Here is a 14668-nt window from a genome sequence, read left to right as displayed (position 1 = left end):
TTATGTCTTTGTTTGTGTTTTTACTGTGATGTATGTGTTCTGTGACTGCTTTCTTGAAAAGTGATATGTAAATACATTTAAATTACTCAGTAGAATATATTTGGCAAGGCCCAAAAAATGTCCCATCTTGCAAAGTAAAAAAACAAAACAAATATATATATATATATATATATATTCAGAGGTAAGGCAGCGATACCATACATGCCATCTGTCAACTGTTTACGTAAGAATATGTGCTCCTCCTCCCAAAGCACATTACTCTAAATTAGCAGTCTTAAACCCATGCATAAACTGCCAGAAGAGTGCTGTTTTTACCACTACCGATCACATCAGCAGATAATTTTGCTGATGAGAAAGAAATATTACTTTCCCAAGTGATAACTATAATACCTACAATAGCAATCTCTGCTTTTTAAAGCCCACACTGTTCCTGCTGATTCTCAACAAATCTCTCCTTGGCAGTGTGAAGTGATCAAATAATGCCAGAAAAACAGTGCAGGAGCAACTGACAACAAGGCTACAATTACTGTTGTACATAATGAAAGAACACAACCAGGAGAATGAAAGTTAAACAATGACTTGTAATTAAAATATATCATTTTTTTAAGAGCAGAAACTCTTCTTTCATTATTATCAACCGGTGTACAGTTGCAATTATTAGGGTCTGCTCCTTTCTAGGGATGGTATCGAGAACCGGTTCTTTTTGAGAATTGTTAAGAAATGATTCGATCCACCAACATCATTAACCATTTTGCTTAACGATTCCCTTATTGTTCCTTCAGGGCGGCTGTTGTTTTTTAGGTTGTTTATCGGGAAAAAGACCATTTCTCTACACTGATGTCAGACCCTGCAGCGGGTCTGCAATCAACCGCTTCTGCAGCAACTGTGCTCGAAGCAACGAAGCAGTGCTCCGACCCGCTGCTTCATTGGTTCTCTGCTTCGCTGCATTTCAGAAGCACCAAGTCCACTTCTTAACCCCTCTCAAAGACATTTAAAGATGTTAATCATGAGTCACTTTCGTGTGGATTAAAGTCACTATCTAGGACTCTTTGTTGTGAGCAAGAAATGAGAATCGTCCTCTGCTCCATTTGCACAGCTCCAAATGCTGTGCCACTCTCTGCCAAGTCAAGTTAGAGTCCGGTCAGAATTGATAACTTCAAAGCGAATCACCGTTTTAAATCAAATGACAGCTCTTTCTAAACGTTGTAATACAGACAACAACCAACAACAGACAAACGTTTTTTCATTCCAAAATGAGACCTCCTGCATTCTTTATGAATTACACTGATGCTGACGTGCAGCGCAGCCAGCTAAGCTCAGCTCAGAGGCTATGTATGAAGTTACATTTGTGGCATTAATGTCTGAAAGGAAATGCTTTTGACAAAAACTATAGATTTTGTTTATCTCTATGTCGAGAGATCTAGGATCCACCACGCAGAGTTTATTTATGTCCAGAGATCAAGGATCCAGTGACCAATTTCATGTTTATTTACTTTAAGACTCAAAATGTTGTTGACACAGAAAACCTATAAAGCCTACTTTTAGTACACAGAAAATTTACAAGAGGTATTGATAAGGGAATTGATAACGAATCGGATCGATAAACAGAATCGATATCGATAACATCTTATCAATACCCATCCCTACTCCTTTCTCAGTCCCTGACCAAGGCAGTGTTTCTACATCTGGAACTGGACCCTGGCACCAGACTGTGGCTGCTCACAGCTCCACATGGTTGGACTGTGTCTAACTGTGATTAAATGCAGAGTACACATTTCTTTTTATGAATATACAGTGACAATAAAGGCCGAAGCTCCAATGCATTTAAAACCATAGCCAATGGTGGCGCTATGGATACACTGCTGCCATCTTGGACTGTTGATGTTATCATTAGTAGTCCAGACAGTGTAATTGTGGGATTTATTATCGTAGCAGGCAGAGTGCTGAAGAGAAGCCAGATGGCTGTGATGAATTCTGGGACCGTGACAAAGAAAATACAGTAAAATCCCCATCAAAGGGGAGTTTAATTTGTATTAGGGAGAATCGAAATAACACAAAGTAGAGCCCATTGAAATGAAAACGGGAAGGACTGATACTACCATATTACAAATTTTATGTTTGATCCTGGAAAACATAAAATAAAAATCTACACCAAATGCAGGAACAGTGCACGGGCATCTACCCATCATTGTACAACAAAGTCTACAAAATCATCTTCAGTCATTACCAGAATCCAGTGTGTCAACGGTGAAATGATCAGGCCAGTCATCTCTAAGTAGGAGAATAGTACCCTGTACAAGTAGCTTTTCCACTCAAGGGATCAACAGACTGCCATTAGAGAAGGCTAATAGAATAAGACAAGGAAGAAAGAAACAGTGTCGCCAGGCTAATGTGTACGGAGGGAAAGCAATACTGAGCCGAGCTGCAATGATGCTAATCCAATGAGACAGCGGAGGGTTAGCTAATGCTCTCTACCAACTGTGGTATATCAAATGACAGAAACCAAAAGAAGTAGAACAGAAACAAGCTGAGACTGTTATGGTGTTGCAAATTGCTACACTTCAAACAATTCCACCTCATTCAAATTTAAGGCTGGTTTTTGCTTATAGCAGATCACAAATAGCACAAAATATTACCTTAAATAAGTCCATTCATTCTCATCCCACACTTGATCATTTCAAAGACGCTGCTGAATATCACAAGTCATTCAGAATTTTGTTTCATCCATCGTCTGAACTGAAAGTAAGACTGAGCCTGAGTAAAGCGTAGGAACAGGAAGATGCTACAGAAGGTGATCTGCCAGATCACTGGGTCTCTGTAAGAGGCAATGTGTGTGGTGTGGGCTGAGTGGGTGGGTGGAGAAAACAAGAGCCTTCACTGGTGTGTTTAATATTTGATGGGGCATCTTTTAGGAGCCCCACCCAGTGAGGTCAGAGGAAGAGAGGGGAGGAAATACACCCTGACCACCATCAGAGGATAAGATAAATGTCTACGCAATGTCTCATTCACTGCAGTAGCAAGAACATTCTGATCATTTATCCCAAATACTGTTTAAACATCAAAGTCCAAATCACACAAGCCTCCTAAAATTGAAAATGGTGAAGTACTGAAATTCTGTATCTAAGCTTTCTGTATCTATTGTATTACAGCCCCACAGGATGGGACAATAGAGTGGAAGAATGCTTTTTCTTTGACATACATGAAAAGTACCTCCAAGAAAACGAATCCATTGCAGTAGAAGCTAAATTTTGTCAGTTTCGTGAAATTTGGGTGGCCTCTTACCTTTAAATAAAACTGACTGAATTTGCTCAATTGCATTTGTCATAGACATGGAAAAACATATTTGTATCATTGAATATTTGAATCAGGTTTTCTGATACAGAGTCGCCTTAGTCATTGCACTTCAGAAGCAAACTAAAGTGAAAGTGAATAATGTAGCTTGAAATAGGAGATGTGCCATAATGTAATTTCATCTTTGGTGATCAGCAATGGCCTTTCTTATTTTTTTCTTTTGTAAAGGTGTAAAGGCATCATGGTTTTGGGATTAAACACAAAAAATAGTCCATGGAGACTTTCCCAGGTAGGAATAATTTTTCAAAAACATAAAGAAAGAAAACATAAACGATTAGACTAAAAATAAATGTTTGGTGATGATAGAATAACTACATACACAAGTGACAAACATGCAGAAAGAAAGCCTGTCTGAATCCAAATGAGTCACAATGCTGTTTACTGTTCTAACAAAGAAAAGCCCTCAAAAACTCCACAACATTCACTCTGACTCACATGAATCATTTTACTGCATTGTTATGGACGTGTGGCCTTGAAATAGTCTGCCCCAGAGTCCTGGAACTCTGGGAGGAGCTGCATAAATCTTCACAGTTATAAAAGCTTAGATGTCCTCAAGACACTCAGCATGTTTCTTCCCACAGTACATCATGTGATTATGGGTCTATTTGATTCAGAGACAAGCGTATCAATCTGTATCTGATTAATATAGCACAGATGAGGCAGACTTGAACCACACTGAGATGAGTGCAACATGTGTGACAGCCCAATTTAATTCTCAAGTTTCGATTTGCCAAAACAGCGAGAGAAGCTGTTATCTATCATCAGAAGACAGCACACATGTCAATCACTGTCAGGGAGGCCATTAGAGTTATGTACAAAGGTGGCAGCTGACAGCAAGGCAGATAGCAACACAAGGATTAAACTTCCATGAAGTGTACCTCTCAAATCACAGGCGATACAACAGATCAACAACTGGTTTGTGAAATTTATATCTAAACTATCCAATGTACTGTTTAATTGATGTATGTTTTGATACAACCAATAATAGTTTTTAGAGCTGAAACAACTAATCGAGTTAATCGATTATTAAAATAGTTGTCAACTAATTTAGTCATTGATTAGTTGCTAAATAACTTTGTTTTACCACAAATGTTTCGTTTCTCCCATATAATCAACCGAGCTTTGCTTTGAATCTTGAACCAATGAAGGAGTGCTTCGAGCTGCTGCTTCATTGGTTTCATTTTGCTTTATCTTAATTTTTCCCCACTAAAACCCTAAAGAGCATATGTCTGTGAGGAATATTTACTTTTTATGTTAAACTCACCTGTTACGGTCTTCTGAAACAGTTGATAGATGTATTTTATGCTAACGCCGATGCTAACATGTTAGCATGTCTATGGCATTTTCAATGTTAAAGTTAGCATTAAGCTGCTGGCATTTCAGCATGTTTGTGCATTTGTTTTCTGTTGGGAAAGTGTAGGAACACGGACCCACAACAGGGGGCGCAAATGAACGGACAATGGAGTAAGTCAAAATAACAACGCTTTACTGTTGTGAATGTGCACAACGAATACAACCAATCACAGCAATGGACAACAGTCAATTCACAAAAGTGTTGTGTGGGCAGGCTCGAAGATAGGAGACGCCTCTCCAAGGTAAGACCGGAACCACACGGCTTCCTCCGCCACAGGACCCCGGGAATACTGGAGCCGCCAAGTCCCGAACTCCCAGGTGGCCACTGCCTCCGCGTGTCGGACCTGGTACTGCTGGCGAGGAGCAAAGAACAGTTAGATGGGGGCGCGTATGCACCCAGGACTCCGAACAGCAGGAAATGGTACCTCCACCTCTCGTTGGAACAGTAATCCAAAAAACTAGCTCAATCCAAAAGATGCACTCTATTTGCTTTGATACGTTACCTCTCTGGTAGAAACGATATCTCGGCAAATGAGGTGGAGATGCCGTCCTGCTGATATACCTCCGTAGTGATTGGGATCAGCTGTCTCCGGTGATGGGTGACAGCTGTCATCCTGGCTGCTCCTGTAAGGCGGCAGCGCCCTCCGGTGCCTGGAGCCCGCACTCCAGGCAGGGCGCCCTCTAGTGGTGGTGGGCCAGCAGTACCTCCTCTTCAGCGGCCCACACAACAGGACCCCCCCCCTCAACGGGCGCCTCCTGGCGCACGACCGGGTTTGTCAGGGTGGCGACGGTAGAAGTCGGCCAGGAGGGCCAGGTCCAGGATGAAGCCCTTCTTCACCCAGGAGCGTTCTTCGGGGCCGTACCCCTCCCAGTCCACCAGATACTGAAAACCCTGGCCCATTCGTCAGACGTCGGCTCGTGTCCATAGCTTCGTCAGTAGGGGGAGCTGTGGCCCCACGGAGCGCAGGGGCCGTGGAGCGTGGGGAAGGCGGAGCGCAGTCGGAACCGGAAGGGAGAGGGACGGCGCGTGCCCGGCCACGCCCTTCGTCTCGTTCCCGCCGACGTTCTTCTAACCGGTTGTCAAGTATGACAAGATCGATAAGCCCGTCTAAATCCCGCGGTTCTTAGCCACCAGGTGCTCCTTGAGAACCAAAGACAGTCTGTTTACAAAGGCGGCGCGGAGGGCAGCGTTATTCCAGCCGGACCTCGCAGCCGCGATGCGGAAGTCGACTGCATAAACAGCTGCGCTCCGGCGCCCCTGTCTCATTGACAGTAGCACGGTTGAAGCGGTTTCTCCTCTATTAGGGTGATCGAACACGGTTCTGAGCCACCTCACAAACCCATCGTATGTCAGAAGGAGCCGTGAATTCTGCTCCCAGAGCGCTGTAGCCCAAGCGCGTGCCTCACTGCGAAGCAGGTTTATGACATAAGCTACTTTACTAGCATCGGTCGCGTACATAACGGGACGCTGTGCGAAGACGAGTGAACACTGCATCAGAAAATCCGCGCACGTCTCCACACAGCCTCCGTACGGCTCTGGAGGGCTTATGTATGCTTCCGGGGAAGGAGGGAGAGGTCGTTGAACAACCAGTGGAACGTCAACGTTACGCACAGGATCTACGGGAGGGAGAGCCGCAGCGGCGCCCGGAGGGCGCGCTTCCACCTGCGCGGCGAGAGCCTCCACCCTGCGGTTCAGGAGGACGTTCTGCTCGGTCATGAAATCCAACCGAGTCGTGAAAGCGGTGAGGATCCGCTGCAACTCACCGATTACCCCTCCCGCGGACGCCTGCGCGTCCTGTTCTTCCATTGGCCGTTCAACAGCCGGTTGACGCCCCTCGGGATCCATGACGCTGGCCGAGATATCCTGTTGGGAAAGTGTAGGAACACGGACCCACAACAGCAGTACCTCCTCTTCAGCGGCCCACACAACAGTTTTCTGTATGATAATTAATGGCTCAGCGTTTGTTGTCGTAAAAGAGTTAAATGTATGACAAATTATAATATTTTTAAATTTATTTTTATTTATATATTAATAATAATAGCAACAATAATAATAATAATAATAACTAATAATGCTACAATACAATTTTAGAGAAAGAGACATGAGTCACATGTGTCATTGTGAAATGACCACATAGTTTACAAGTTATACAGTGAATGTTGCACATATGAGTCAGGCTACAGTTTCTGATTTAGTTTATATGGTTAACTGGTTATGCTAATTGCTCATTTGCAGCAACAAAAATACCTCTTTTTTTCACCATATATTTGCAGCAACAAAAATACCTCTTTTTTCACAATATATTTTATAACATTTATATGTTTCAATGTTGTTTTATGGCAACTCAGCACTTTGATAAAGCAATGCCATTTGAAATAATTATTTTTGTTCTTTATTAGAAACTGTTTTATTCTTTATTATTTCATATTTCAAAAGCCAAGGGACATTTGACAATTTGTTGATTTTCACGTATTTTAAGTTTTCAAATAATGTTCTGTTAAATAAAGTGATGGAAGGAGAGAAAAATTGTTTCCCTGGCACATTTTTAAAAAATTCCCCACTAACCCGATTAATCGTGTCGAAACCCCATCAGATTCATTGATGATCCAAATAATCGTTTGTTGCAGCCCTAATAACTTTATTCCTCAAGATGTAACATACTCTATGTTGCTTAGGTAAATACATTTTACATTCCCTGGCATTGACTGTAAGAATGTGTTTTAAATATAAACATTCAAAGGGAGGCTGTTCCCGGTCTGGAATCATCCATTGAATTGTCAACTTCCTCTCTGGAAATTCCCACTTTTCTTGTGCTTCCTTTATTCACACTCGCTCTATGACCCTCTAATCAGTAATTCACCAATACAGTGCCTAATGTACTGTAACTGGAAAAGAGTCTCACATGAGGCAAAAAAACAACAAAGCCTCCCCACAACAGTTACTCCAAATGTTACACCATGTCCACATTTTCACCATTTATGAGGTTAAATAATGAAAGTAGGTCAGATCTGGTGTGAGAGCACGCACTGGTACCATGCCTTACCACATCCACCACCCCTTTGAGACATTAAAGGCTATATTTATTTTAAGTAGACTTAAATAGACACTGAAAAACTTGCATGCATGTTATTAACTGTCCCATATTGAATCCTACAGGCATAAAGAGTCAGAAACATAACAGATTAAAGAAGGAGACTTAGGGGTTTTTAAAGAGGCTTAGCCTACATCTTGTATGTAGAGTGCAACACAAATATTGAGCAGTTACAATAATGCAGACATGAACCACAGTTCCATCTTTCAACCTTCTTATTATGACCCTTAATTGGAGTAAGCAGCTATAGAAAATTAATGAATTTCAAACCACCCAAAGAATATTAATTTGCAGAATGACCGCAAACCGAGGAGTCCTGACCTAAACTTTTAAGAATGGTTCATGTTTACGATAGTATTTATAATGTTCTATATTTGTTGCCATATTTTCTAATGATGCTGTACTGTTTAATAGGCTGATAAAATGTACATCTGGTTGAAAGTTAAAAAAAAAAAAAAAAAAAACATTCAATTTGCTTCTTCAAAAGCTTTTGGTTCAAATTTCACAATTTGTGATGAATACAAAAAAGGTGTCCCAAAGAAGTAAGAAATAAATCATGTTTAACAAACTTTAACCGTTTATGTTATGGCATTATTATAGACTGTTAAAAGACATTTTTGTCCAATGTGTTAATTTCTGACCATATGTCATATGGCTGAAATGTACTCTCTACAGTCTACTACACTGTGAGCTATTTTCAAGCTTTTAAAGATCTGTGCAGTTACCAAGGTAAAGACAGGACTGATAAGCAAGGCTAAGTATAGCTTTAATGATCAACCACATACAGAGAGATAAGGGCATGTGAGGATGAGGAGGATCACAGAGAAATCACTAAAGTCTGAACATACTGCCACACCACACCCATGTAGCCGTGTACTGTACATAACCATAACCACAATGCAGAAAGGAACTATTTAGTTAGAGACATTTTAAGTATCATGCTGTGAGATGTCTCACTGAAACAAGATGAAACATGTATTTCTGCAAGACACAGAAATCATTTAAACAGCTTTAAAGAGTATATCTTTTTAAATTGGTTTTAAACACCCCTAGACCACTGATAAACCTGTTTTGAGTGGAGAACCATTGAATTCTTGGTCGTTTGGTCAACAAGTAATTTGAAAATATGCCCCAAGGTTGAGAAATCCTGATTGCCATTATTTTAATTAGTTACAACCATGAAAAGTAATACTTGTGAAAATAATAATAGTTGCACCTCTAGATGATCTCATAAAATTCATGTTTGTGAGTGAGAGCTATTTAACACTCACCCTCTGCTGGCTCCCTCCATCTGTAACGTCTGGCCCTGCCATACCAATCTCAACATTCCTGTACTGCAAGTAGCTCCTTTTAGCATCATGTGAGCCCTCTTTAACACCCTTTATGTGCTAGAATGATTCTAAAGTCTCCACAGGCAGTACAGTCCCTTGAAATGACTACAAGACACTCACACAGTTACAGTCTGGCCATGACAGAGTCATGTGTACAATATGCAACTTCACACATAACTACATTCCCAAGATCCCTGACGCCAATAGTTAGGACAGACAGACAGAGGCACAGGAACATGCAAACAGTCTGGAATGCAAATCAATGTGGGGTGTGGTGTTTAGGAGGCAGGCGCAGAGCAGAGACTTTCAGCTGTCATTGGGGGAGATCAGGCTATAAACACACCCTCAGCAAAGGTGGCGCACTAGGACTCACGTCAACAGGTGTCTGGATGAAACACACATGGATCTGTGCATGTGTGAGCGCGCGCGCGTGTGTGTGTGAGTGAGACACAGACAGCAGCGTACAACCTTATCCTAATGTGTACTGGCGCCACGACATTTTGCACTATAAAATGGCACATGTACACACACACACGCACACACACACACGCACACTGCAAAAAGGCTCAACTCACACAAACTTCATTCATGACATAAAAACATATGGAGCTTCATTACACAGCATAAAAAATATTGGTTAAAATTGAAAAGAAATGGAGTAAAATTTATGGCATGTGTGAGACTTTAAAAGTGGGAGATGTCTGTAGTTACCCACTGTGTGTGTGTGTGTGTGTGTGTGTGTGTGTGTGTGTGTGTGTGTGTGTGTGTGTGTGTGTGTGTGTGTGTGTGTGTGTGTGTGTGTGTGTGTGTGTGTGTGTGTGTGTGTGTGTGTGTGTGTGTGTGTATACCAACATATTCTGTTTACTCATACAAACTTATTTGTAAAGATTTTCATGTTTGTGCCACCATGAGATATTTACATAATGTAACTGTTATGTCTTGATTAACTAATCAACTAAATTAATATCACTTTGATGATTGCTTCATCTGTAAAGTCTTTTTTTAGTAATTTAAGCTTGTTCAAGGTTTGTAAAATGTCATGTCTCACACTCAGTCAATGTGATAGTCACTTTATGTTCAATGTTATACATAGACTGTATACATACTAGATAAAGTCTGCGTGATGTCACCGATAGGTTTTCTATAGCGACCCGGAACAGCCGATATGAAGCCCGTGTCTGCGCGTCACCATTTTGGCAGCAGCAGTGCTGATTCTGGCGACGTCACATTAATGCATAAAGGGGTGGCTCAGCGTGTGATGAAGGAAGCCTGAACATTCCCCTGTCTTCGAGTCCAAACCAGCTAAGCTAACAGGCTATCCTTGGTTCAGGTGTTTATTAAGTCATATTTTGCATCATATATTGCATCAGTGTCCACTTGATTGCATCAAGTGAACACTGAGTGAGCAACACAATGAGAGGTAAATATACCGGACTCTGCTGCTGTCACTCAAAACAACCATGCCCCAACTATACAGAACATTATGGCTTAAAAACATCTTAGACTAAGAAGTTAGAAAAAAAAAATCCCCCCATACAGGTGTCATGGAAGGGGAAACTAGAGACCAAAACTATTTTTGTACTAGACTGTAAACAAGTTTATTTCTGCTCTAAAGTTGGACATTTTAACATGAAGTGCTATGAGAATGTGCTCCCTTTTGGAGCCAGTCAAATAACTGCAACTTTTTCATCTTCTGGGAGGGCTTCATCTGAGGCCATCAAAGCTTCCCGCTTGTTATGTAACCTTATGTAGTCACATCACCTCATATAACACTGCATTTCCACTGACAGTCCATTCTCAAACTACCACTAGCTTCTTCCATTATCCAAGCCACAATCCACTATGCTAACCACCAAAAAAACTCAATCAATGATGTCATCCCAACCCTTGCACATGCCTTTGAACTTTTTTACCTAACATTTCAGCCACCACCTGACTTTAGCAAAGCACTCTTAGGTTACAACCATTAACCACACAGCATGAAGTCAAAGTAGAAGTCTTTGCTGCATTGTTAAATTGCTTTTACAACAGAAAGGTGAGTTTACAGGAGCATTATACGTTCAACTTTACAATATGAAGCAATGCTGACGCCAGAACTGTTGACAGCAGCTCACTTTGATAGTTTACTCTGCAACCATTCTAGCCCCAGTGACTCCCAACTTTGCACCAATGACCTGCTGGGCCCCAGATAACATTACAGAAACCCCTGAATTACCAGCATTTTATAAGTCAGTGATTACTAAGGATGGAGGAAAAATACTCATTATATCACAATATTTTACAATATAAGAATAAATTTTGACAGTCCAGAACTGATACAATTCCAAATCAACTGGTGGGAGAAATGAGGTAGAGGCACAGTACCACTTTCATTCAGTAGAGGGTACAATTATTGAAGTCCTAATCTGAGTATTACGTAATGTTGCCTCAGTTTCAAAGTAAAGTAAGTCCCTTCAGCTGTTCCTTTGTTTTCACTCAGGGTCACCACAGCAGATCCAAGGTGGATCTGCATGCTGATCTGGCACAAGTTTTACGCTGGATGCCCGTCCTGACACAACTCCACATTGCATGGAGAAATGTGTTTGGGGCAGAGAACCAGGAACCTTCTGCACTAAAACCAAGGGAACTAACCCTTGGCCACCATCTCTTGCCTCAGTTTCAAACACACATTAAAAAAAATGGCAAATGAGATTTTCTTGGAGACCAAATTAAGGTGGCACCCACAGAGTGCAAAAAATAAGGATGGTGGCAAGTCTTTACCTGTATGTTTAAAGGTTGCGATGGACCAATTATTCACAAGCCAAATGTTGCAGACTGAGGCAAGGCAGGGGAGCACCGTGGAGCAGTCTCTTTCAGCCACATGTTCTGCTGCTTTGGTCAGACGGGCCCACTGCTGTGGAGGCACAAAACAGCACCTGATTTTCACCTTGAGCACAGAAAATATTAATCAACATCGAAAAACAGTTTCCTGCATGATGCAATGTGGCGCACATCATGACATATCAATTAAGCAGACATTACCCCAACCCCCAATAACCTATTTTTAACACTTTTCATATGGCCCAGTCAGGGGTTAAAGATACAATGGCAGGAAGGCAGTTTACTTCAAAAGGTTGTAATTATTTAATTACCAAATGTGATGTGCATTTTTTGAAATAGGATTTCTAATGTAAAGTCTTTAGAAGTGTATTATTTCACAATTCTCAATGGTCTAGTTTCACAAAGAGTAAACAAATCATAATATATTGTAATATCAAATTACAGTACTCGCAGACTCGCATTTCTCAAGTATTACAATACATATTGAATCAGCACCAGAGTATAGTGATACATATCCTATTGGAAGTCGAGTGTCTCATCTCAGCATGAGAAATTACTATTGATTACCTAGTAAGTGAACTACAATGACTTTATATAACCTGTGCAACTGTCATTTTGACAACATTTGAACAGGCCAAAACCTCATTACCCTCTTGGACTCCACATTGTAAACCAGGGCACTAATCAATTAATGTAGAAATAATCAACTGATTAACTGGTAATGAAAAAAATAATCCTTCACTACACCCTTGAATCCAAAGACGCAGAACTCCATTACAATAGACAAATGTAGTGTAAAATACAAAACTCTCTCTAGTACCAATTTCAATAATCCGGGGGTTTGCCGCTTTAGATTTGCATCATAGCAAATCCAAAACTGTTGATTAAAAAAAAAGCTTAATCAATAAACTGTTAAAATACGGACCCTAAAGATAGATTAACTACTAAAATGCCAGTAAATGTTTGCTGTAGCCCTACAATGATTATATGGAAGCTAGCCACTTTGCTGTAATACACTGACCATTCGTGTTAAGTACACTATGGTTAGGGTTAAGGTTTGTTCAATAATGCCAAGCAGTTGGATAGTAGCGGGCGAAATGGCATGAATGCCTGGTTCACATGGTAAGATAATTGTGCCGATTTCTGTCCCAATCTTCCCCTTCCGACAATCTCTGACTATCACGATGCTCTAAAGATAATCTTAACAGATACTCCTGTGATTTGTGTGGTGTGTTAAGAGTGCTCTCGTCCACTCGGAAGGACGTCGGGACCGCTCAGACCTCAAATCATGAATATTCAACATGTTGGCTCAATATCCCAGTGTGTGGGGTCTGCCCCAAGCACAAATGAGATTGCAGCCTGTTGAATGTGATGGGTAGCCAATCAGAAAGTGACAGGAGCACGGAGGGGAATCCAAAATCAAAACAGCTGTCATGGCGCACCAGAAAGTGTGGTGCTTGCACTATTTCCATTCCTTTAAACACTTATTTCTTTTTGTATCATTTTTTTTTTCATTAGAAACAGTCCACAAACTAGCGCCAATTCTTCTTCCTCGTCCACCAGGTTTGTTTACTCTGAAGTCACATTTGATCTCGAGAGGTTTTACGAGATTTTCTGTCTGACTTGGGAATATTCGTGAGTGAAATCTGCTCGTATGAGGTGTGTTGTCTTTACCATGTGGCTGCACACCACACAGTGCACAACCAAATGATTTTTTTTTTTTTTTTTTAATCACCATGTGTGGGGTCTCTCAGGTATTGAAAACCTATTGACAATTTTATAATATTGCCATGTGAACCAGGCATAAGAGGAAGCACTGCATATCCAGATACATGCTATACCTGCAGAATGACAAGCACAATTTCTGTTAAAAACTAATCTATTACATAACAACTAATATAGGTTTACAACATAAAGTCCTGATTCCGTGCCTATTTGTAGCACAGTGATTTATGCCTGAAGGGTGATGATGTTAGAAAACATGGCCTATTTTGCATCACTGAGCATCAGAGAGCAAGATCACTACCATACCTCATCGAAACAGCCATAGAAATTTAACTCTCTGCAATTTTGATTAAATGTGTAAGAATAACAGCACGCATTCTGTATGTTAAAAAGGATTTTTTTTTTTTTTTTTTTTTTTTTTTTACAGAATATCCAATAACATGAATATTTCTCAGTTAACAATCACAACATGTATGTTTTAATTTACATGGCATGTACCTTTAAGAGCACGTCTGCAGCCTTTGAAATGGTTCAGCAAAGCTTTTACTTGTCCTAAAGTGGATTTAGAGGCAGATTCTCTCTGACCCCTTTAGTTTGGATGCTGTATTGATGAAATAGCAGCTAGCTTAAAGCTAACCCATCATCGGTAATCACAAGTTCACCACTTCAGTAAAATAAATAAATGGTTCACGTCAACTGTATTCAAACGGATCAAGCGAAGCAAATATTCCTCAACTTAAGTTCAGTTTCCACGAGCTATGTTGCTGGGGAAGAGTAAAACTCACCGAATACTGTGTTTATATCGCGTGTCGGTGACTTTGGTGTTTATCGCGAGAGCCGCTACTGTACGACTGTGGCTCGTTACAGTCGGTGTAAAAAACGACGAATGCACGAATTACCGACCACACACGATAAAATACGACAGACGTACACATAAGAAAACGTGACGTGAAATCTTGCTGTGTGATATAACGCCTTTACAACTAAACACAACAG

General features: G+C 40.8%; 1 protein-coding gene across 1 annotated transcript in view; it reads right to left on the bottom strand.

The window, feature by feature from the left end:
• Positions 1–14625, bottom strand: part of ccser2a (coiled-coil serine-rich protein 2a) — a 98386-nt gene extending 83761 nt beyond the window's left edge. Inside the window, 1 exon segment of the mRNA XM_034184574.1 lies at positions 14458–14625. The gene's annotated coding sequence lies outside the window, so the exon portion shown is untranslated.
• Positions 14626–14668: the final 43 nt, after the last annotated feature.

This window comes from Thalassophryne amazonica, chromosome 13, assembly GCF_902500255.1.
Source record: "Thalassophryne amazonica chromosome 13, fThaAma1.1, whole genome shotgun sequence".
Classification (NCBI taxonomy): domain Eukaryota; kingdom Metazoa; phylum Chordata; class Actinopteri; order Batrachoidiformes; family Batrachoididae; genus Thalassophryne; species Thalassophryne amazonica.
The sequence above is the reverse complement of the archived record's forward strand: the minus strand, read 5'-3'. Positions and strand labels throughout refer to the sequence as shown.